Here is a 22,380-nt window from a genome sequence, read left to right as displayed (position 1 = left end):
ACTCCAGTCCCGTCCGGTTTGGTCCGTATACTCGATCGCTCGTGTCAAATACACGGCACCCCCGACAAGCCAGCCAACCACACCAACAGGGACTGTTGGGTGTTCAAGCAGGCCGGCAAGTTAATTGCCGAAAACAAAGATAAGGGGCCACATAGCGATGACAGGGAGGAGCCCTGGCAGCCGAATACAGGAGGACAGAAGAGGTTCCCCCAACAAGTGCGGACGGTGAACATGATATATGCAACCCACATACCCAAGAGGGAGCGGAAGCGTGCGCTCAGGGACGTATATGGGTTGGAGCCAGTCGCCCCAAAGTTCAACCCATGGTCCTCCTGTCCGATCACCTTTGATCGCAGGGACCACCCCACTAGTATCCGTCATGGTGGATTCGTCGCACTGGTCCTAAACCCAATCATTGACGGATTTCACCTCACTCGAGTCCTTATGGATGGCGGCAGCAGCCTGAACCTGCTTTATCAGGACACAGTGCGCAAAATGGGTATATATCCCTCAAGGATCAAACCCACAAAAATGACCTTTAAAGGCGTCATACCAGGTGTAGAGGCCCATTGCACAGGCTCAGTCACATTTGAAGTGGTCTTCGGATCCCCGGATAACTTCCGAAGCGAAGAGTTAATCTTCGATATAGTCCCATTCCGCGGTGGTTATCATGCACTGCTCGGGCGAACCGCACTTGCGAGATTCAATGCGGTACCGCATTATGCATACCTCAAGCTCAAGATGCCAGGACCTCGGGGGGTCATTACAGTTAATGGAAACACAGAGCGCTCTCTCCGAACGGAGGAGCACACTGCGGCCCTCACAGCGGAAGTGCAAAGCAGCCTCTTAAGGCAATCCACTAGTTCAGCGTTCAAGGACCCGAACACCTTCAAGCGCGCTCGGAGTAATCGGCAACAGGACCGCCTGGCACGTTCCGAGCTCGCATAGCAATGCGGCCCCCACCCCAGCCCAAGCCAAATGGCGAAACTCGTGCCACGCATACATAATTGCGCATTAAAAATACCATGGGCACAGGTAGGGAGGGGGCACGATTACGGCACGCTCCAAGATGCGGCTTAAACCGCACTAGGGGCTTCCCGCTTTGTTATTTTTCTCTTTTAGGACTTTAATCTCTGGAAACCCCGTCCGGCAGCATGATTCCGAACATATGATGCAGCAACCAAGAAGGCAGAAAGCTACGTCACTCCACGGAACTCCCATGTGGATTACGATAATGAGTGAGATACTTGCTTTAATACAATTCTTCAGCTTGCCCTTGGAAGGGACATAGTCCTACTTTTTGCTTATCGCACTACCTGTATCATTCTGCTTTAACGCACCTTTTTGAATAAACAATGCATAGCATTAAGACTATTATTGCAGTCTTCTTTTATATATATATATATGTGTGTTCATTAATGACACCTTGCAACCGTACACTTTGGTACGGCCAATACACTAGGGGCTTAAGTACCCCACAATATGGTGTGAGAAGTCCGAACACTTTCACAAGTGCGGCACCCCGAACTTATAGCATTATATGCATTAGCTCCGAATCATGTCTTTGGTCAATAGTTGGGTTTCCCCGGCTCCTATGTTTTGGTTCCTTATGTTCCGCTATATCGGCTAAGGTAGCACTAGGAGAACTACTGCGTTTGTGCCCCGGTTCAGCTGGGCTAAGCACCTCAGTAGAGAAAGCTAAAACTGACTGTCATGATAAGGCGAGAGACTGGTCGCTGTTCGAGAGGTTTTTGAGTCCCTAAAGACTTATGCTGCTTAGAGCGAGGAGTCGGCCCTTTCCGGCTTAAGGCGTGTATCGCGCCCCGAATTCGGCCTTTCGAATACTAGGGGCTTCGCCGAAATTTAAAATTATAGAATTCTATGGCTAAGTGAGAGTGATAATGCATTATAGTCCGATTGCCTTGTTTGTTGTGTTGAGCACCTCCCTCGAAGGACCCAACAATGGGAACAAGAGTGCTCAGGTTTATCCCGAACACCCCAGCACTCGTGGCATGGGGGCAGAAGCCGGCGACTAGCCATCTCTCAGATTTGATAAACAGCCAAACAGAAGGTAATATTTTAAATTCAAACAAGTGTTGCATAGCGCATATGAACAAGTTTTCATAACTACAGGATTACATGAGCAAGTTTACTCGAATATTATATCTTTCGTACACTCGTCCGCTACGAGACGAGCACCCTTCAGGACACCCTCATAGTACATCTCGGGGTGGCGATGCTCCTTGCCCTCCGGCGGCCCTTCCTTGATCAACTTCACGACGTCTAGCTTGGCCCATTGCACCTTCACACGGGCGAAAGCCCGGCGTGCACCTTCGATGCAGACGGACCGCTTGACGACTTCCAACCGTGGGCAGGCATCCACAAGCCGCCTCACCAGGCCGAAGTAGCTGTTCGGAAGGGCGTCGCCAGGCCATAGCCGGCCTATAAAGCCCTTCATGGCCTGTTCAGCCGCCTTGTGTATCTCGACCAGCTGCTATAGCTGGTCGCTCATAGGCACCGGGTGTTCGGTCCCAGTATATTGGGCCCAGAACAACTTCTCCGTTGAGCTTCCCTCCTCAGCCTGGTAAAACGTTGCGGCATCCGACAAGCTGCGGGGCAAATCTGCGAATGCTCCCGGAGAGCTCCGGATTCGGGTAAGTAACAAGTAATTTACTTTCACGTGCTTGCTTTGCATACAGAATGCCTTACCCGCCGCTATCTTCTTCATCGCATCAATCTCCTAGAGGGCCTTTTGGACTTCGGCCTTGGCATTCTTTGCGCTCTCGAGGGCCGCGGCAAGCTCGGACTCTCGCGTCTTCAAGTCAAGTTCCAACGCCTCGTGCTTTGTCATGAGAGCGTGGAGCTCTTGCTGCACCTCGCCCACCCGAGCCTCCTGCCTTTCCCGCTCGGTGCGCTCCTTGGCCGCTTTGTTTTCGGCCTCGGATAGCGCTTGCTTCAGGGTTGCCACCTCAGTCATGGCCCCTAGCAAATTTACGATGATCCTGTCATTTTGCAATCGCATTCTTTTTATACATATCCATAGACTAGGTACTACTTACCTTTGTTCTCCTCGAGCTGCCTCTTGGCAAGGCCGAGCTCGTCCTTGGACCCTTCAAGGTCCTGCTTCAGCGCGGCGACCTCTGCAGTCAGTGCGGCAGAGGCCAGCAGCGAAGCCTGCATACGCATATTGACATACTTATATTAGACTCCTGCGATATTGTTTGATCCTCTGTTCGGCTTTTCTTTGTGAACACTGAATAGAGCATCAGGGGCTACTGTCTATGCGGTAATGTTTTTCCCATATTTTAAACACTTACCTCAAAGCATGTTAGAAGGCTGGCACAGGCTTCAGTCAGTCCGCTCTTGGCGGACTGAACCTTCTTGATCACCACACTCATAATAGTGCGGTGCTCTTCATCGATGGAAGCACTGCGAAGCGCTCCCAGCAAGTTGTCCGACACCTCTGGATGGACAGAGGTCACCGGCACGGGTGTCTTGCCCCTTTTGAAAGAAGGCCGCATGCTCGAATCCGGGACCGTTGGAGGTTCCGGCGCGGTGTTCAGCTGGGGGCCGAACTCGGGGCCCTCGGGAGCCTTACTCCCTTTGCTCCCGCAGTCCGGAAGGTCGCCTTGAGGCGCCTCCGGGACTGTCTCCCCTTGACCCGGTGCCTCTTGAGACAATACCTCGGCATTGTCCGTAGGGCAAGGGGAGGTGGCGGTCGGAAGTGGATCGCTATCCATATCCGATGAGTCTAGGGAGCCGTCCGATGAAGATACGTCGATACGGGCTCGAGGCGGTCTGCATAATCATATTCGGCGTTAGGAGAAGCAGTGCGACAAAGGAATGCTATGAGTTACTCTGGTATCCGAATACTGACGACTTCGCCAGGGGCTTGGCCCTGAGCAGCCACTCGTCTTCGCCTTCAGCGGCGGTGGTGAAACTATCCGGAAGGAGAGTCCTTTTCTTGGACCCTTCGGCCTCCCCAGTTGGGGCGGCCTTCCTTTTGTTGTCTCCCCTGACTGGAGGGGGAGCGTCTTCATCTTCCTCCTCGTCTTCATGGGAGGAGTGCGCCAAGGAGTCATCGGACGATGAGTCCGATACTACCTGGCACCGGGAACTCTTTCGGGTTCCCTTGGCCTTCTTGGTCTTCCCGGCACCTTGTAAGGAGCCGGAGTCAGCATCTCCGCCAGGAGAGCATCCGCGGTGTCTTCGGGTAGAGGGGCCGGACAGTTGATCTGCTCCGATGCCTCCACCCAGTCATGTCAAAGGCATGGGAGCTCAGACCCTGCACGTGGTTAAGCAATGGGAAGTAAATATCCTACCAGATGTACAGAACTTACCGGATTTGCAGGGCGCTTCGCGCTTAGCCCACGGTCCTCGGTGAGAGAGGGAGGTACCTTGGCGCCCTTGAACAGCACCCTCCAGACGTCTTTGTGCGTTGTATCGAAGAGCTCGCTGAGAGTCTGGTGCTGGGCCACGTCGAACTCCCATAAATCGAAATCTCGTTGTTGGCACGGGAGGATCCGGCGGAAGAGCATGACTTGGACTATGTTGACGAGCTTGACCTTCTTGCTTGCCATATTCCGGATACATTTCTGGAGTCCGTCGAGCTCCGCCGATGCACCCCAGGACATGCCCTTCTCTTTCCAGGAGGTGAGCCGCGTGGGGATTCCGGATTGAAACTCAGGGGCCACCGCCCAGTTGGCGTCGCACGGCTCGGTGATGTAGAACCAGGCCGATTGCCACCCCTTTATGGTCTCCACGAAGGAGCCCTCAAGCCATGTAACATTGGGCATCTTGCCCACCATGGCTCCACCGCATTCTGCTTTTTGGCCTCCCACCACCTTCGGCTTGATATTGAAGGTTTTCAGCCACAGGCTGAAGTGGGGCCGGATGCAGAGGAAAGCCTCACACACGATGATGAACGCTGAAATGTTGAGGATAAAGTTTGGGGCCAGATCATGAAAGTCCAGCCCATAGTAGAACATAAGACCACGGACGAATGGATGGAGGGGAAACCCCAGTCCGCGGAGGAAGTGGTGGAGGAAGACTACCCTCTCGTGAGGTTCCGGGGTGGGGACGATCTGCCCCGCAACGGGCAGCCGATGTGCGATATTCGTGGATAAGTATCCGACTCTGCGTAGCTTTTTGATGTCTCCCTCCATGACGGAGGAATCCATCCATTTGCCTCCCGCTCCGGACATGATTGGAGAAGGTTGAGAGGAAGGATGTAGGCTTGGGCATTGGAGCTCGAGCACGCAAGAGAGGATGAGCAAGGAGGAAGAAGGCGTGGGTAGAAAAAGGTTAAACCTTGTCCCTTTATAAGGGCGGCCGAAACTATGCGCCCCCACTAGTCTGGTAAAACTCGCTTATCCCCCAAGTGCCGTAATCGATAGCGCAGTTGGGTTACCCACGCCCGTATTGATGAGAATCCCATAATAAGGGGGACACGATCTCTGCTTTGACAAGACGTGTCAAAAAATTGCCTCGTGTAATGTCATGTTGCCAAAACGTGTCAGCAGATTAGATTTGTGGAAAAATTATTCTCTCTACGGTGGTATGTGGAAGCTATTTTGCAGGGTCGGACACTATCCTTGTATTCAAATTCTTCTGTGGTGTATCCGGAGGAGGAACCCGCCATGCAATGGCGAAGACAACACTGCGCGCTGGACTCGTCGTCATTGAAGCCTGGTTCAGGGGCTACTGAGGGAGTCCTAGATTAGGGGGTCTCCGGACAGCCGGACTATATCCTTCGTCTCGTGTTCGGATGGGACTCTACTTGGCGTGGAAGGCAAGCTAGGCAATACGGATGTGTATATCTCCTCCTTTGTAACCGACCTTGTGTAACCCTAGCCCTTTCCGGTGTCTATATATCGGAGGGTTTTAGTCCGTAGGACAACATACAATCATACCATAGGCTAGCTTCTAGGGTTTAGCCTCTCCGATCTCGTGGTAGATCAACTCTTGTAATACTCATATCATCAAGAATAAATCAAGCAGGACGTAGGGTTTTACCTCCATCAAGAGGGCCCGAACCTGGGTAAAACATCGTGTTCCCTGCCTCCTGTTACCATCCGCCTTAGACGCATAGTTCGGGACCCCCTACCCGAGATCCATCGGTTTTGACACCGACACCCTCTCTATGTTGTGTTCCCCAGTCATCAGCAATGTGCAGGTCACCAAGACCCTGATGGACGACAGCGCAGGGCTCGACGTCCTGTCCGTCGACACGTTCGACAACCTCCAAGTGCCATATGAGCAGTTCCTGCCCAATAAGCCTTTCTCAGGAGTGACCGACGGCTCCACCACGCCGATAGGGCAGGTCCACCTGCCTGTCACCTTCGGGGAGCGCAAGAACTATCGCACTAAACTCATCGACTTCGACGTCGCGCACATCCGCCTGCCGTACAATTCCATCCTCGGGTATCCGGCCCTAGCCAAGTTCATGGCAGTCACTCATCACGGCTACAACGTTCTCAAGATGCCAGGAAGCGGAGAACTCATCACTGTCCCATGTGAAGAGAGAGATGCGGTGTGCTCCCTTGAGCGCGCCTTTCAAGCCGCTGCAATCGACGACCCCGATAGCAGAAATGAAGGCCCTCTGGAGACCATCCCTAAGAAGAAGCAGCTGCGCCGCACAGGACCTCAGGAGGACGGTGTCGCGGCATAAGCCACGTCAGGACCAGCGCCCCTCCAGGGGCGCCTCCCTCCGTCGCATAGGAAGGCGTGCCTGGTGCCCTCCTCAGGCAGGGCTCGGGGGCTCTCTTCTGGAGGGCCTCAGACCTTGCCAACCTCATGAGGGAGGCGCTTGGGCACCACTTCGAGGCATGCTTTGCGGCACGAGACCCTCAGGAGAGCACAAGGCAAGGAGTGCCCACCACCCAGGAGTTCATCACCAAGACCACCCAGGAACTGCAAGAAGCAAGAGCCATGCGCGGCGATAGCCGCCCACGAGGCGTAGCTCCACATCCTGACAAGGATGCTGGGCCGCGTGTCTGCATCAACGTCCCAGGGCTCAACAGGGCCGCATCTCAGGAGCGTTTCTGGCCTTCGTGTGTGGGCCGCTGCAAGGGCCCGCTGCACAGCTACGTTCGTATGCCTTTTGGCTTGCCGAGCGTGGCGTCGGCCTATCAGCGCAACATGCGACATGTCCTGGCAGCTCAGGAAGCCAGGTACCACGACGTTGAGGAGGAGATGGAGACGGTCTTCAGGGAACCTCCCGAGCCCCCAGTGCCTCCCAAGGCTTGGGTCCTGACGGCTCATGAGGAGTCATTTCTCCAATGCACGCCTTCAGCTGCACCAACTCTGCTTCGTCTACAGAACCAGGTGACATCTTCCAAGCTCGTTTATCTAGGAGCACCCCTCGGGCTGCATTATTCCTAGGCCGCGTGGGTTCATCCCTGCGGCATGTATCCCTTTTGCTTATGTCTTCAGCTTACCTTGTTGGGGGCGCCCCTCGGGCTGCATCATCCCCAAGCCGCTCGGGCCGGACCCGGTGGCATGTACCTTCCTGCATTTATCCAAGTTGATCTGCTCTCCATGCTTAACCTGCCAACTGCTATCACCTACTCGATCATCGCCTCCCCCGGGGGCCTCCACACAGGCGCGGCGCTGGTACATGGGTCTGTCCCTGCCACACCAACAAATCTGAGCGGTCGAGCTCTGGCTCGCGGCACGCCCCGCGCACGTCACCTCACCAGGCCCTCAGTGCCTTCTCCTCATCCAGAGCAACCAGCGGCAGACTGACAGCTGTAACGGCAAACCGTGTTTCTTCTTGTGCCCCCCAAGTAAGACACGGGGGAACAAAAGAAATTTCCACTAGCAGTCAAAACAGTGAACGTGTTACACGTGATCAAGGGAAAAAACAACGCGGCACTCCCAGGAAAATATACCCAAGTGCCTGTCACCGCGAAGTCCTGCCACTGGTCGTCTCAACCGATCACTTTTGACCACCGCGATTACTCAGCAAGTATCCGACACGCAGGATGGGCTGCCCTGGTATTAGACCCAGTAATTGGCGGATATCACTTCACACGAGTCTTGATGGACGGCGACAGTAGCCTAAACCTAATATATCAGGATACAATCCACGGGATAGGGTTAGACCCAACACAAATTCGCCATAGCAATACTACCTTTAAAGGAGTAACGCCAGGCCCAGGGGCTCGTTGTACGGGATCCCTCCTACTACAAGTTATATTCGGCTCCCCCGATAACTTCCGTCGTGAGCATTTAACTTTCGACATCACTCCGTTTCAAAGTGGCTATCAAGCACTGCTCGGACGCGAAGCTTTCGCTCGCTTTAATGCAATACCACACTACACCTCCCTCACACTCAAGATGCCCGGTCCATGGGGCATCATCACAGTGCACAGAAATATCAAGCAATCTCTGCGCGCCGAAGAGAGTGAGGCTGCCTTGGCAGCCGCACACTAAAGGCACCCGGACCAGACTAATCGAGTCCGGTGCCGCTACTTATACCGAATAAACGGTCACACCCCTATTTGTCAATACAAGGGGCTCAACACGCGCAGACAAGTGGCAATTTCTTCTCATCTTGAATTATACATGGTTTCTTTAACAAACTATCTTTTTGCACGACAACTTTTTCACCTAAATTCCTCTCTTTTATAGATGATCATCATGCTACACCCGTCCAGGATACAGCACAATGGAGACACAGGCGCAGACGTGCAGCAGGGACCCGCTCCAAGGATTCTTTTTTAGATTAAGACCCTGCGTAAACCTTTTTTACTATCTCTTGTTGATACATATCCACCGTTGAGAAGGATGCTGACGTCTTGGCATGTGGCCATGCCAGAACAATGCACGTACCTGGACACAAGGGGCTTCTTACAATGGCCATTATTTAGGCCCAGTTTATACCACAAAGACCGAATACCTTAGGGAGTGTTCGGCGTCGTGAGTTTGGCCCTATATGCATTAGCTCCGAATCATTGTCTTTGGTCAAATGTTGGGTTTGCCCGGCTCCTGTGTTTTGGTGCCTTACGTTCCACTTTACCGGCTAAGGTAGCACCAAGAGAACTACTGCGATTATGCCCTGGTTCATCCGGACGAGCACCTCAGTAGAGAAAGCCGAAAACTGACTGTCATGATATAGCGTGAGACTGGTCAACCACTCGATGACCTGCGGGAATGTTAGAATTCCTCTGCCTTAACGAAGGGCCGTTTTCCGGCCAGGCATGTACGCACCCCGAGATCGGGAGAGTGCGTAGCCACCAGGGGCTATCTAGTACCCCACTGTCAAACTCCTATGGCTAAGTGAAAGTGCTAAAGCATTATAGTCCGGTTGCCTCGCTCGCTCCGCTATCACCTCCTTAATAGGACCAAGACATTGGGTTAAGTGTGAACGCGTGTTTTTGCGAGCACCTCCTCATTATATGCGTGAGGGTTGAAGCCGATGGCTGCAATCTTTTAGGTTATACACGTGTATACATAAACGGCCGCCCAGGAGGCATCATATTACTTTCAGGCAAAAGTATAAAAATAGCCTTAAAAAATTAATAAAAGCATTTCGCTTACAATGAGATTACATATCACTCAAACATAATATTTTTTGAGCACTGGGTCTCTATCAAACGAGCACCCTCAAGAACTTCTTCAAAGTAGTGCTCAGCAGCCCTTCGACCTATGGCCGAATCCTGCGCTGCAACAGTGGTAGCATCCATCTCCACCCAGTATGCTTTAACACGGGCAAAGGCCATCCGTGCGCTCTCTATGCACGCCGACCTCTTCATCACATTAATACGCGGCACCACGTCAAGGAACTGCTGCACCAAGCTGAAATAGCTATTCGGTTTTGACCTTTTCGGCCATAGCTAATCCACAATAGACCTCATGGAAAGTCCGGACAACCTATTTAGTTCGGCCCATTCGGCTAGTTGGTCAGTCAATGAAAGCGGACGCTCGGGAGAATGGAATTGTCTCCAAAATAGCTGGTCTACTTCACGGTCTGTTTGACCCTGGAAATACTTGGCCGCATCGGCAGCGCTCACCGCCAAATCCATATATACATCCTACGAACTCCACAGCCAATCCAGAGGGGCATACCGTGGATCTCCGAACTTCCTCCGCAACATAAAGGATTTCCTAGCTACAATATCCCCGGCTTCCCACAGCTCCTCCTTCTTTGCCCTCATAGCAGAGCGGAGGTCCTTTTTCGTCGTAGCAGCCTTCTCAAGGTCCGATGCCTTCGCTTGGTTTTCCTTTTCAAGAACCCGGCAACGGTCGGCGGCGGCTTTTAATTCTATGGCCATCTTGGCCATCTTATCTCGGCTCTCGCCATGCGCGGCCTTCTCGGCTTGCAACTCTTCGGCCTCCTTCAAAGCAGCCGCATTACCCAACCTCGCTTGTTCCTTGGCTCGGGCAAGTTCTGCCTGCAAGGCTTCAACAGTGGCAGCTCCATCTGCAGTCACAACATATTAAAGATACTGGCATCATGCTGCTCTTCCTATGTGGCCTTTACCAGATAATGACACTTACCCTGTGCCTCGTCAAGCCTTTTGTTAACAAGCTCGATGTTGGCATCTGCCGCATCCAACTGCCGTTTTAAATGGGCAAATTCGCTAGTCTGGCTAGCCACCGGAACTTCCATCACCTGCACATAGAGGCAGTATGGTTATTACCTGGGAATATGATCCTCTGTTCGCCGTTGTTTCCGACGACAACCAGAGTCTCAGGGGCTACTATCTACACAGGGCACACCTAGCATGTGCAGGACTATCATACATTCTTTTACGTACCTCAAATCCTGTCAGTAGACTCATAAAAGCTTCATGCAATCCGCTTTCGGCGGACGTTATTCTCTCCATCACCGTATTCATCAGCACACGGTGTTCATCTGAGATGGCCGCTCGCCCCACCAACTCCCTCAGAACATCCGATCGCACACTATACGGTGCTGGACTCTTTTGTCTGCTCTCTTTGACAGCCGGACACTGGGAGCTTTGGGGGTCAATAGGATTATCTTCTGGTCTCACCGGACTCGGAGAGGCCCTCCGCAACGACACTTCAGGGTCGCCCGCTTCCAGAGCGGAGGAGTCCGTAGGAGGCGTTTCGCTCTCCATCATCTCTGGAAGAAGATCCCCCGAAGACGAGCTCATTTGAGAGGGGCTAAGGCCCGAACTGCAAAAATATATGTGGTGGTTATTTTCTCAGAAGAAAAAGATGGCATATCTGTACTATTAAAGTATTTCGGGTCACTTACGACTCGCGGGAGAATTGATCCCCCCGCGGACTTTGTGCGGCAATAGCGCCCCCCAAGGTAGGACCCTCTGTGGGAGACTTCTTATCCCGTTTGGAAGCTTCGGCTTCCGAATCCCCGGGCGCAGTCCTTTTCCTCTTGTGGTCGTCTTCCTTCATGGAGACGCTCGCTCCCTCGGCTAGAATGGGCAGCGTTGGGGGCCCGCGTCCACCCGCATTATCCTCCGCAGTATCTTCCTTCAAGGGCTCCGGGCAAGGTGCGGTCTGGAGCATCTTTTCCAATACCGGATTTTCCAAACCCTCAGGGAGGGGGCCCGAACACCAAATCAACTTCGCCTTTGTTAGCTAGTCCTGGTCAAAAAGGGAACTCTCAGAAATAACTCCGTAACAAAGGAGAGATAGTATGTTTGGCCGGAAGATGCCTTACCTATTCGGCGGCGCGGTTACTACTCAGGCCCACGTCCTCGGTGATTTCCGGATGCTCCACCTGAGGTCCGAAGAATGACTTGTACATCTCCTCGTGCGTTAGGCTGAGAAAATTTTGAATGACACGCGGTCCCTCGGGATTGAACTCCCACAGGCGAAGAGGCCGGCGTTTGCAAGGCTGGACTTGACGAGCCAGCATAACCTGTATTACCACAACCAAACTGAAATCTCCATTGAAGAGATCTCAAATGCGTCTTTGCAGTATCGGCACGTCCTTGGATGGACCCCAGCTCAGACCTCTGCTGATCCATGACATCGGCTGTGGTGGAGGGGTTGAGCGTAAAACAGGGGGGCCGCCCACTTGGCACTTCTAGGAGCCGTGATGTAGAACCACTCCTGTTGCCACAATTCAGACACCTCTGGGATGGAACCTTTGGGCCACGGAGCTCCTATCATCTTGCGTATTGAGGCACCTCCACACACTGCATGTTGCCCCTCAATCATCTTCGGCCTCACTTCAAAGGTCTTGAGCCATAGGCCAAAGTGAGGGGTAACCCGGAGGAAGGCCTCGCACACGACAATAAATGTCGTGATATGAAGAAAGGAGTCCGGAGCTAGATCATGGAAGTCTAGCCCGTAGTAACACATCAAACCCCTGACGAAAGGATCCATAGCAAGGCCTAGACCTCGGAGGAAGTGGGAGACGAACATGACGTTCTCGTTGGGTTCGGGGGTGGGGACGGCCTGCCCTCGGGGAGGCAGAGGATGCAAAATCTCGGCGGTCAGATATTTGGCCTCCCTCAACTTTTTGATGTCTTCTTCCGTGATGGAGGAAGGCACCCATCGGCCTTGAAGGCTAGATCCGGACATGACTGAAGGTTCGGAGCACCTGACCTAAACTTTGGGCGCTTGAGCTTGAGGTGGGGGAAGGATTCGATTGAGCACGGGAGGGAAAAATAAAAGCCCTGTCCCCTTTATAAAGAGGGTGAATATCAAGTGTCCGTTTGGACTTGCCTATAATCTAGAAGTCCTAGAAGCGGTTGGGTTACCCACACCCGTATTGATGAGAATCCCGGGATAAGGGGACACGATCTCTGCTTTAACAAGACGTGCCAAGGAAACCACCTCGCATGACGCGCTGAGGTGGGATAATGAAATGACTCGGATAAAGGCTTGGCCGTGGTGTGACATGCTACGGAATAGGTTAGCAGATTAGATTGGTGTAAATATTATTCTCTCTATGGCAATATGTGGAAACTTATTTTGCAGAGCCGGACACTATCTTCGTGTTCAAAATGTTCTATGAAGTACTTGGAGGAGGAACCCACCTTCCAACGCCGAAGACAATCTGCACGCCAGACTCATTGTCATTGAAGCCTGGTTCAAGGGCTACTGAGGGAGTCCTGGATTAGGGGGTGTTTGGATAGCCGGACTATACCTTCAGCCGGACTCCTGGACTATGAAGATACAAGATTGAAGACTCCGTCCCGTGTCCGGAAGGGACTTTCCTTGGCATGGAAGGCAAGCTTAGCGATACGGATATAAAGATCTCCTACCATTGTAACCGACTTTGTGTAACCCTAACCCTATCCGGTGTCTATATAAACCGGAGGGTTTTAGTCCTTAGGACAACATACACATCAACAATCATACCATGGGCTAGCTTCTAGGGTTTAGCCTCCTCGATCTCGTGGTAGATCAACTCTTGTACTACCCATATCATCAATATTAATCAAGCAGGACGTAGGGTTTTACCTCCATCGAGAGGGCCCGAACCTGGGTAAAACTTCGTGTTCCTTCCCTCCTGTTACCATCCGACCTAGACGCACAGTTCGGGACCCCCTACCCAAGATCCGCCAGTTTTGACACCGACAGACCCCGTGGGAAGGATAGTAGGCGGCACCGCGAGTCTCCATTTCTCTCATGCAATTCGCTTGCGCGTTAAAAGAGGGGCTCCTGAGTATCATGACTCAGGAGCTCTTACTGGCTCTCCAGCCCTCACCCCCTGGCCTTGACCACGGCATCGCGACCTGGCATACCAGCGGCAGTTGAGCTCGCTCGAGGGTCGGGACCTAAGGACGTAGAGCACTAAGGAGGGCATGAGGGGAGGGAAACTCGTATGGGCCGGCCTAGCTATGTCGCACGAGTAGGTGCACATCCCTAGCGCAACGTCAGAAGTTGCCACGAGATCAACAAGATAAGTCCCGCACTCGGATCGGCTAAATGTTTGGGCCTAATGGTAACTCACTCCTTGTCGCAACCCCGTTGCGGCCACGTCAACTCACTTTCTCGCCTTACCATGGCTGCTTGAGCGCTAAGGGGGACCTCCTGAGCATCGCGCCTCAGGGGCTCTTACTGGACCTCGGGCCGCACACCTCCTGGCCTTGACCACGGCATGCGACCTGGCATACCAGCGACGGCTGTAGCCTGCCTGGGGACCGAGACCTGTCAGTGTAGAGAAACAAGCTATCGCGAGGAAAGAAAGGGGGGACCGAGCCTTAACGGGACATGCGTTCACCAAATTCTCATAACAGGGAAGATAAGCACAAAGGACATTACGGACCCTTACATGCCCCCACAGGGTAATTCATGATTCATTGCAGGAAACAAAAGCCGATGCTAAGGGGAATCCTATCTACATCCTCCCGTGGTGGATGCCATCATCAACAGTGGGCCACGGGAGGCCGGCGCCAACCCCATCCAGATCAGCGGCGGCGACGGCTAGACGCCGCAGCTCTGCTCCGAGCGCGGCGAGAGCTCGGGGACACGTAGCTGTCGTCGCTCATCTCCGGAGTCTCATAGAGCTCAGGAGAGCTGCTAGACTCCCAAGGGCTGCTACTGCTGGAGTGGTCGCGAGCGGGACGCGCGTCAACCTCACGCTCCTCTCCGGAGCAGCACTCCAGGCGGCATCCCTCAGCATCGAAGACCTTGAAGAAGAGCGTGGAGACGCCGTCGTACGCAAAGTGGATCTTGAGGGCGCCCCTCGCACGACAGACCCGCGCAATCTCGCCGCAGCCGCGCGTCATGAAGATCTTGCCGGTGGGGACCGCTTTGATCTCCGCTCCAGTCGCCGGAGCGCTGCAGTCGGTGTGCTGCAGCCAGAGCTCGAGAGGCCCCCTCGGCGGCATCACGTCGGAGAAGAACCGTGGGAAGCGGATCCAGGAGCTCGGAGGCATCGGCGCCCACAGCACCAACTCGTGCGAGGAGTCCGTGGCGTGAACTCCAGGGGTGACGGCATGCGTCGCCATGGCGCGGCGGCCCTGGATGCGGCGTGGGCGGTGCTGCCCATCACTCCGTCCTCCCGAGCCCTCGGCTTGGGTGTACAAGGGCAGCGGGTACCACGGAGGAGGCCGCTCGCACCAAGGCCTCGAAACCACCTGCATCGCCTCTTCATCGCGGCGATGGATCGACCTCTTCTTCGGCGGAAGAGGCCCCGGATCATCGCGGGGAGCCTTTCCTTTCTCTTCAGTAGAGAAATTTCTGATGGGCGCCATTGTTGTCAGCAGTGGAGCAAGGAGGAAGAAGCAAGCAAGCGAGGAAGAGATGGGCAACGGGGGCTCCGCCCCCTCCCCACTTAGAGCAAGAGAAGGCCAACTGGCGTCTCCCACGATCTTAGGTAATGATGGTTTTCCTTGCATGTCACAGGGACTTGTCTAGTCATGCAGTTGCCGAGGCAGCATGGGGAAGCGGAGACGCCCACGTCCAATCAATCGCCACACGTCAACCGAGGCCGCAGGCTTTGGGGGCCCGTGGCGCTCCGTACTTGGCCCTTGGCTTCGCCGCGAAGCCAAGCCTGAGCGCACCTTGGGCCTGGCGGCTACTGTCAGTGTTCTGGGAATGGGGGTCCCCAGACTTGCCTGCCTGCGGCCCACGGCGTGGCTGAGCTAGCAGGTTGTACGGCCCATCTTCACCAACAAAGCATCCAAGACCCTCGCGAGGGTCCAAGCCTCGCGAGGCAGACAACGCAAGACCTCCTCTAGAGTGTCTTAGCCGGGCAGGCTCACGAGGAGCGGAGATATCAAGGCGGGGCAAACCTCATGAGACCCTCGTGACGTGAGCCATGACGCACGACACCAGGCGGGCGCCAGTGCATCCAGCGTCCTTGTTTCCTCTTTGGTGCTAAGGAGGCCAGCGCAGGCGAAGAGTACCGAGGCATCATGCAAAGGTTGCTATATTGGTGCAACGAGACCCAGACCAGGAGGACGGCAAGACGGAGGTCATCGTGGAGCCCAAGACGGCGTCACCACCAGAGCTTTTGGCAGGCGAAGACCACTTTTGTCAGGATAGCTTGTACTAGTTGTCCCCCTTCAAATTAGCCCGCCATTGTTGGCTCCCTTCCCGCTTGATATTTGGGAAGAGGACCAGGGCTTATATAAGTAGAGCTAGCCACCATAGTAGGGGGGATCAGATCGGGGAGACATCATCTCATCTCAGCTTGATCCAACCTGATCAAGAGCCTACCCACAAGAACACCTCAACCTCCGGAGGCTGTTCTTCCCTTGTACTATTCATCATCAGCCCTATAGGCAATCCACCACCACACAAGAGTAGGGTATTACACCACAACGGTGGCCCGAACCAGTATAAACCTTGAGTCTTTCTATGTTGCGAGTTCGTCGAGTTTGTCCGCTAGATCTTAGTGAGCTAGGGCGCAGATTGGTAGGAGGGAAAGACTTCACGCGCACCCCAGTGTTCGAACCTTAAGGGTTTGCCGGATCCCCACATCCGACAAAGGTCTTCACCCGGATCTACCCCACGAGATTCCAACCGACAACATCCTGTGCACACCAACCAGACCACCTACAAAGACCTAGATCAGGATGCCCAGACCTGGTGACCACACACAGCAGCACTGTCACCGCAGGAGCCGGGACACTCCGGCCATTGTTGGGGTGCGCCACCACTAGAGCCTAGGGGGAGGGCCGCCACCCCACCCCACCAAACCACGAGAGCCGCTAGGAAGGATCATGCTCCTGCTTTTCATCATCGTTGATCCGATCAAATCGGAGCAGAAGCCACTAGATCGTCGGTGCAGCTCCGCCTTGGACTTGGGCACCACCACACCATGATGTCTGGGGCTGCCTAAGCTTCACTTGCCGCCACCAACCAGAGCTGCCGTCCGTAATCCAGGCCAGACGTTGCTACCGGCATTAACCACTCCCAGCCACACACCCTACATCCGGCCGATCCCCACAAGTGCCACAACAAGCATCGCTGGGATTGGCTGCACCGCCATCGCCGAAGCGAGGGTTGCATCCCCATGAATCGGAAAATGCCGCACCGTCCCTCGATCCGGGAGAGTGTGTAGAATCCCTCGGCCACCATTGCACACACATGCTTTGCTCGAAGCCGACCACCAGCGGCGACGGAGGGTGGGGGCTGGGAGAAGGAGGGTCATGACTGCTAGGTTAGGAGCCTCTCGTGTCGCCTGCGAGAGTGGTGACGAGGGAGTCGGGACTTCTCCTCTTTTACAACAACTAGATGACTCGTTGCACCCTTGGTGCAAAGACCAATTACAACCAAGAAGTCAAGCAGTTTATGAACAACACGTTCTATGAATGTTCTGCGAAGGCTTTCTGGTTCCCTACATGACTATGAATAAGCAAATTCAACTACATTAAAAATCATATGCACAACCACATTAGCAAATATACCCATAACCACATCAATATGTACATAGACATCATAAGCATAGAGTTGTAGGCATGGCAGCCAAGTACGAACACGAAAGGTGAACCAACCTGTGGTTGGATAGTTAGGTGGATAGTGGTATCCCAACCCACCAGGGTTCAAGTCGTAGTGCTTGCATTTATCCTAGATTTATTTCAGGATTTCCGGCGATGCTCATTCGGTGGGAGGGGATGTTCCCATCGACTACGAGCGCCTATGGTGACTTCGTAAAATCTCAAGATGATATGTCAGCTCAGTCTCTTGGAGGTGCTCATAGAGGTAGGATGTGCATGTATGCACTCATAGGGGTGAGTGTATGTGCGTATATATGAGCACTTGTGTTTGTACTGTGTTAAAAAAGTATATAAACATGAAAGAGTTGGGGGTGGAAGTAACACCAATCCCGGTGCAAAAATCACCATGCAAAAGTGGGTTGGCCCCACGTCCTTGTGGAAGCGCCCAATACTGTCGGCCTTCCTCAATGCTTCTTGGAGGCGCTGACATGTAGAAAGGCTTAACCTAGAGTTCGCTAACCCAGACAAGCAACGAGCTTATGCATGGAGGATGAATATATCACGTAAACATGTTTCATGTTGTTTGTTGCATTTGATATATAACTTGCTAAACTCCTTGGTTGTAATTGAGCGGACCAAGAGGAGGTGGTTGTAGGGAAGTGAGCATTACCACAAAGAGGTCATCGGCACTTCTCCCTGATACGTATCCAACATATCTATAATTTATGAAGGATTCGTGCCATGTTTACAACAATTTATATGGTTTTGGTATGATTTTACTAGAACTATCCCGGATTGACGTTGTTTTCAGCAAAACTACCGTGGTATCGTTTTTGTGCCGAAATAAAAGTTCTCAGAATGGGCTTAAAATTTAGGGTGATTTTTATGGACCAAAAGAGACCCCCGAAGCACCGGAGCTGGACCAGAAGAGTCCTGAGGAGCCCACAAGCCCTCACGGCGCGCCTTGGGGGTAGGGCACGCCCCTAGCTTGTGGACTCCTCGGGAACCCCCCTGACTTGTTTTTGACGCCAAAAATTCCTATAAAGATAGAAACCTCTAGAAATAAACCTAGATCAGAAGTTCCACGGCCCCAACCCTCTATAGCCACGAAAAACTAACTGAGAGCCTGCTCTGGCACCCTGCAGGAGGGAGAAACCATCACCGGAGGCCATCTTTATCATCCCAGCGGTCTCCATGATGAGGACGGAATAGTTCACCATCGGGGCTGAGGGTATGTACTAGTAGCTATGTGTTTGACTCTCTCTCTCTCTCTCTCGTGTTCTTGATTTGGCACGATCTTGATGTACCGCGAGCTTTGTTACTATAGTTGGATCATATGGTGTTTCTCCCCCTCTATCTTCTTGTGATGAATTGAGTTTTACCTTTGATGTTTCAATATTACGGATTGAATACTATTATCGATTTGAGAACACTTGATGTATGTCTTGTGTGGGATACCCGTGGTGACAATGGGGTGTTCAATTGATTCACTTGATGTATGTTTTGGAACTCAACTCGTGGATTCCCGATGTGACATTGGGGTAATCTATGCATAGGGGTTGATGCATGTTTTCGTCCTTGTTTCTTCGGTAGAAATCTTGGGGCACTCTTTGAGGTTCTTTGTGTTGGATTGAATATTATGAATCTGATGTTGTTTGATGCATATCGTATAGTTGACCCACAGATACTTGTGATGACATTGGAGTATCTAGGTGACATTAGGGTTGATTGATGTGTATCATATGGTGTTATTTTAGTACGAACTCTAGGGTTGTTTGTGACACTTATAGGAATAGCTCAAAAGATTGATCAGAAAGAATAACTTTGAGGTGGTTTCATACCCTACAAATAATTTCATCTTATGTTCTCCGCGATAGGAATTTGGAGTGACTCTTTGTCGCACATTAAGGGATTGCCATATGATTTAATTATGTTACCATTGTTGAGAGAACTTCCACTAGTGAAAGTATGAACCCTAGGCCTTGTTTTCAAGCATTGCAATACCGTTTTGGCTCACTTTTACTACGTACTACCTTACTGTTTTTATATTTTCATATTACAAAAACCTATATCTACTATCCATATTACACCCGTATCACTATCTCTTCACGGAACTAGTGCACCTATACAATTTACCATTGTATTGGGTGTGTTCAGGACACAAGAGACCCTTTGTTATTTGGTTGCAGGGTTGTTTGAGAGAGACCATCCTCATCCTACACTCCCACAGATTGATAAACCTTAGGTTATCCACTTGAGGGAAATTTTCTATTGTCCTACAAAACTCTGCGCTTGGAGGCCCAACACGAGACTACAAGAAGAAGGTTGCATAGTAGACATCACTCCCAAACCTTGGCACGGAACATAAATAGTGATCAGTAAGTGAAGCGGACTATTTGAAACATAAACCGAAGCGAGTTCAACTATTCGAAGTGTCGTCATAACAACCTGCAAGCACCAAAGAGGTCGCTAGCATTGCTCCCAGATAGTAGAGGTCATTAACCTCATTTCGTCTATTCTGGTTGTGAAGTATGTTGGGAAATGTAGTAGAAAACAAAAAAAATCCATCCCACGGTCACGGTCCAGGAACACTATGAAGATGCATAAGAGGTTTAGATCGGTTTGTTACTAACTTCGAATTGCAGCAGAAGAAGAGTTGGTGTAGATCGTTGATGAAGTATCTCGAACAGTTCATGAATGTATCGTCGAACCAAAGACCGAAAGCGCGACCTCTCTACGGATTGCAGGCGTACAGGCTTCACGATCCAGTAGAGCTTCGTCATCTAGAGCTCATCGTTGCCAAAGAATTAGAGCGAGAAGAAGAGAGCTGCATAAGGCTTCTCTATTATGAGGATTACAAAGATCTAGGTCTAGCTCTAATTATGTCAACTCAAAATTAGAACTATAACTAGAAGTAGAGGAGGCTCCAAAAACTTGTGTACTCCAAGGGGCAAAATCCTCTAGTATATATAGGCTGGGAGAGGGATGGGGCACCACACATGGAGGGAGGGGTGCACTGGCCTAGGGGGAGGAGGAGTCCTCCCCCCTCTCCAATTCGACCTCCTCTAGGTCTTCATACAAGCTAGGGGGCGCCCCAACTGGCCCAATAAATCTCCACCTCTTGTGCTTTTAGTATTTCTTTGGGCTATTGATATTTAATTAATTATAAAAGCCTCCTAATCAATATTAGAATATTTTATTATTATGTGCTACTCCTTTTCCTTGCGATACTTTATAAAACCCGAGGTGAGATATATCGGTATCCTCTTGAGTCATTCTCATGCTCTGTGATGCCCCGAGACCATTGTGCCAGGTGTCTTCCGGTGTTTCGTTGTTGTTGCCTTGTCATTTGCTTGCGTGTCACATCTTGTCATGTCATCATGTGCATTGCATCATCATGTTTTTGAAACTTGCGTCCGTCCCGGTCTCCTCGTTCTCTTTGTTGTCCGTTCTGAGCCCAGACACACTTGCACGCGCCCGCAGCATGTCCGGAATATTATTTTATAAGTGGCCAAAAAATGTTCTCGGAATGGGATGAAAGTTGGCCTGCGGTGTTTTTATGTTTTAGGTAGGCCGCCTGCCAAGTTTCATCGCGTTCGGAGTCCGTTTGACGCCCCAACGGATAACTATAGCGGCAGTATAGCCGGTCTAACGTCGGACGTTTTCGGTCTCTGAAAACTGTTGCCGGGCTTTCCCTCTCTTTCCTCTCTAGACCATGTACACAGCCCACCTAGGCCCAGCATACTCCTCCTCATGTCTGGAGCCGTCCTATCGTGATCCGAGGGTCCGAGAACGGATGAAAACCCCTAACCCTGGACCCTTGCCTATTTAAGAAGCCCCCCTTGCCATTTTTGGGTGCCCCTAGCCTTCCCCTACCCTCAGCCACTGCATCCCCCTCGAAAACCGCACCACCAGCCAGATCCATCCACCTCCTCGTTTTCCGGCGCCCTCCACCTCCACCTTGCCACTTGGCGCGCAGCCATTGGCTACACCGTCACCGCCAGCCAGCCTCCTCCACTCCCCTTGCGCCACGCGCCCCTGCCTGTCTCCCACCTCGCGCAAGGCCCGCGGAACCCAGATCAGGGCCCTGGAAGCCCATCTGCGCCCGAAACGTGTCGTCGCCCCACTCCTCCCGAGTTTCCCCATTCGACCCCGCCGCTGCTGCGCTGAGGAGCTCCTCCGCCGACCAGTCGCCGCCGGAGAGCGTAGCCGTCGGAGCCCCTCGCCGGAGATGAGCCCGTGCCTTCTCCTTCCTTCGTTTCCCTTTTCTCCTCGTCTCACATCTTGCTCTCTCGCTCTCTGTGTTCTTCCTCGTAGGAGCCCCATGGAAGCAGTTCGATGCAGCTCTGCCGCCGTCGCGTTCTGCTTCAGATCCGGCGCCTCGCGGTCGCCCTCGCCCGGAGCTACACATATGCTTTGCTGCCCGCCACCAAGTCCCTCGACGCACCATGGATGTAGCGACCAGACCTCAAACGGTCCAATCTCTGTGCTTAGGTGTCATCCCTGGATCAGTAATGCTGACACCACATAGTACTTGAAGGATTTATAACAGAGTAGCAATCACACACTTATTACATCGAGTGTCTCAAAAGAGAACTTATTACAATAAAAATGGCTTAAGGCCATCTAATAACGATAACAGTGGAAGGCTTGGAAGATAAGTGAGTCCATCAACTCCAACGACATCACTGAGTATAGAACCACGACCTAAAGGCACCTTACTTGTCGTCTGAAAAGTCTGCAACATGAACTTTGCAACCCAAAATGGGTCAGCACATGGAATATGCTGGCAATGTAACACATAGAGAGCAATGAAAGATATAGGCTATACTATATGCATATTTGGCTGGTGGAAACCTCTATGGTTACAGTTTTGCGTAAAGCCAAATTTTCCCTACTGTAAAGGAATAAATTTTATTTAACTATCATGGTAGTTGTTAAACATTGGGAGTGTAGACACGCTCTCAATCCCAATTAAACATCATCATTAAAAACCCAACAAATTAATTAGAGTAACATGATGAGATTCACATGATAATCCAAGTAC

Source organism: Triticum aestivum, chromosome 3A (assembly GCF_018294505.1).
Source record: "Triticum aestivum cultivar Chinese Spring chromosome 3A, IWGSC CS RefSeq v2.1, whole genome shotgun sequence".
Taxonomy (NCBI): Eukaryota; Viridiplantae; Streptophyta; class Magnoliopsida; order Poales; family Poaceae; genus Triticum; species Triticum aestivum.
This window is presented reverse-complemented; position numbering follows the sequence as displayed.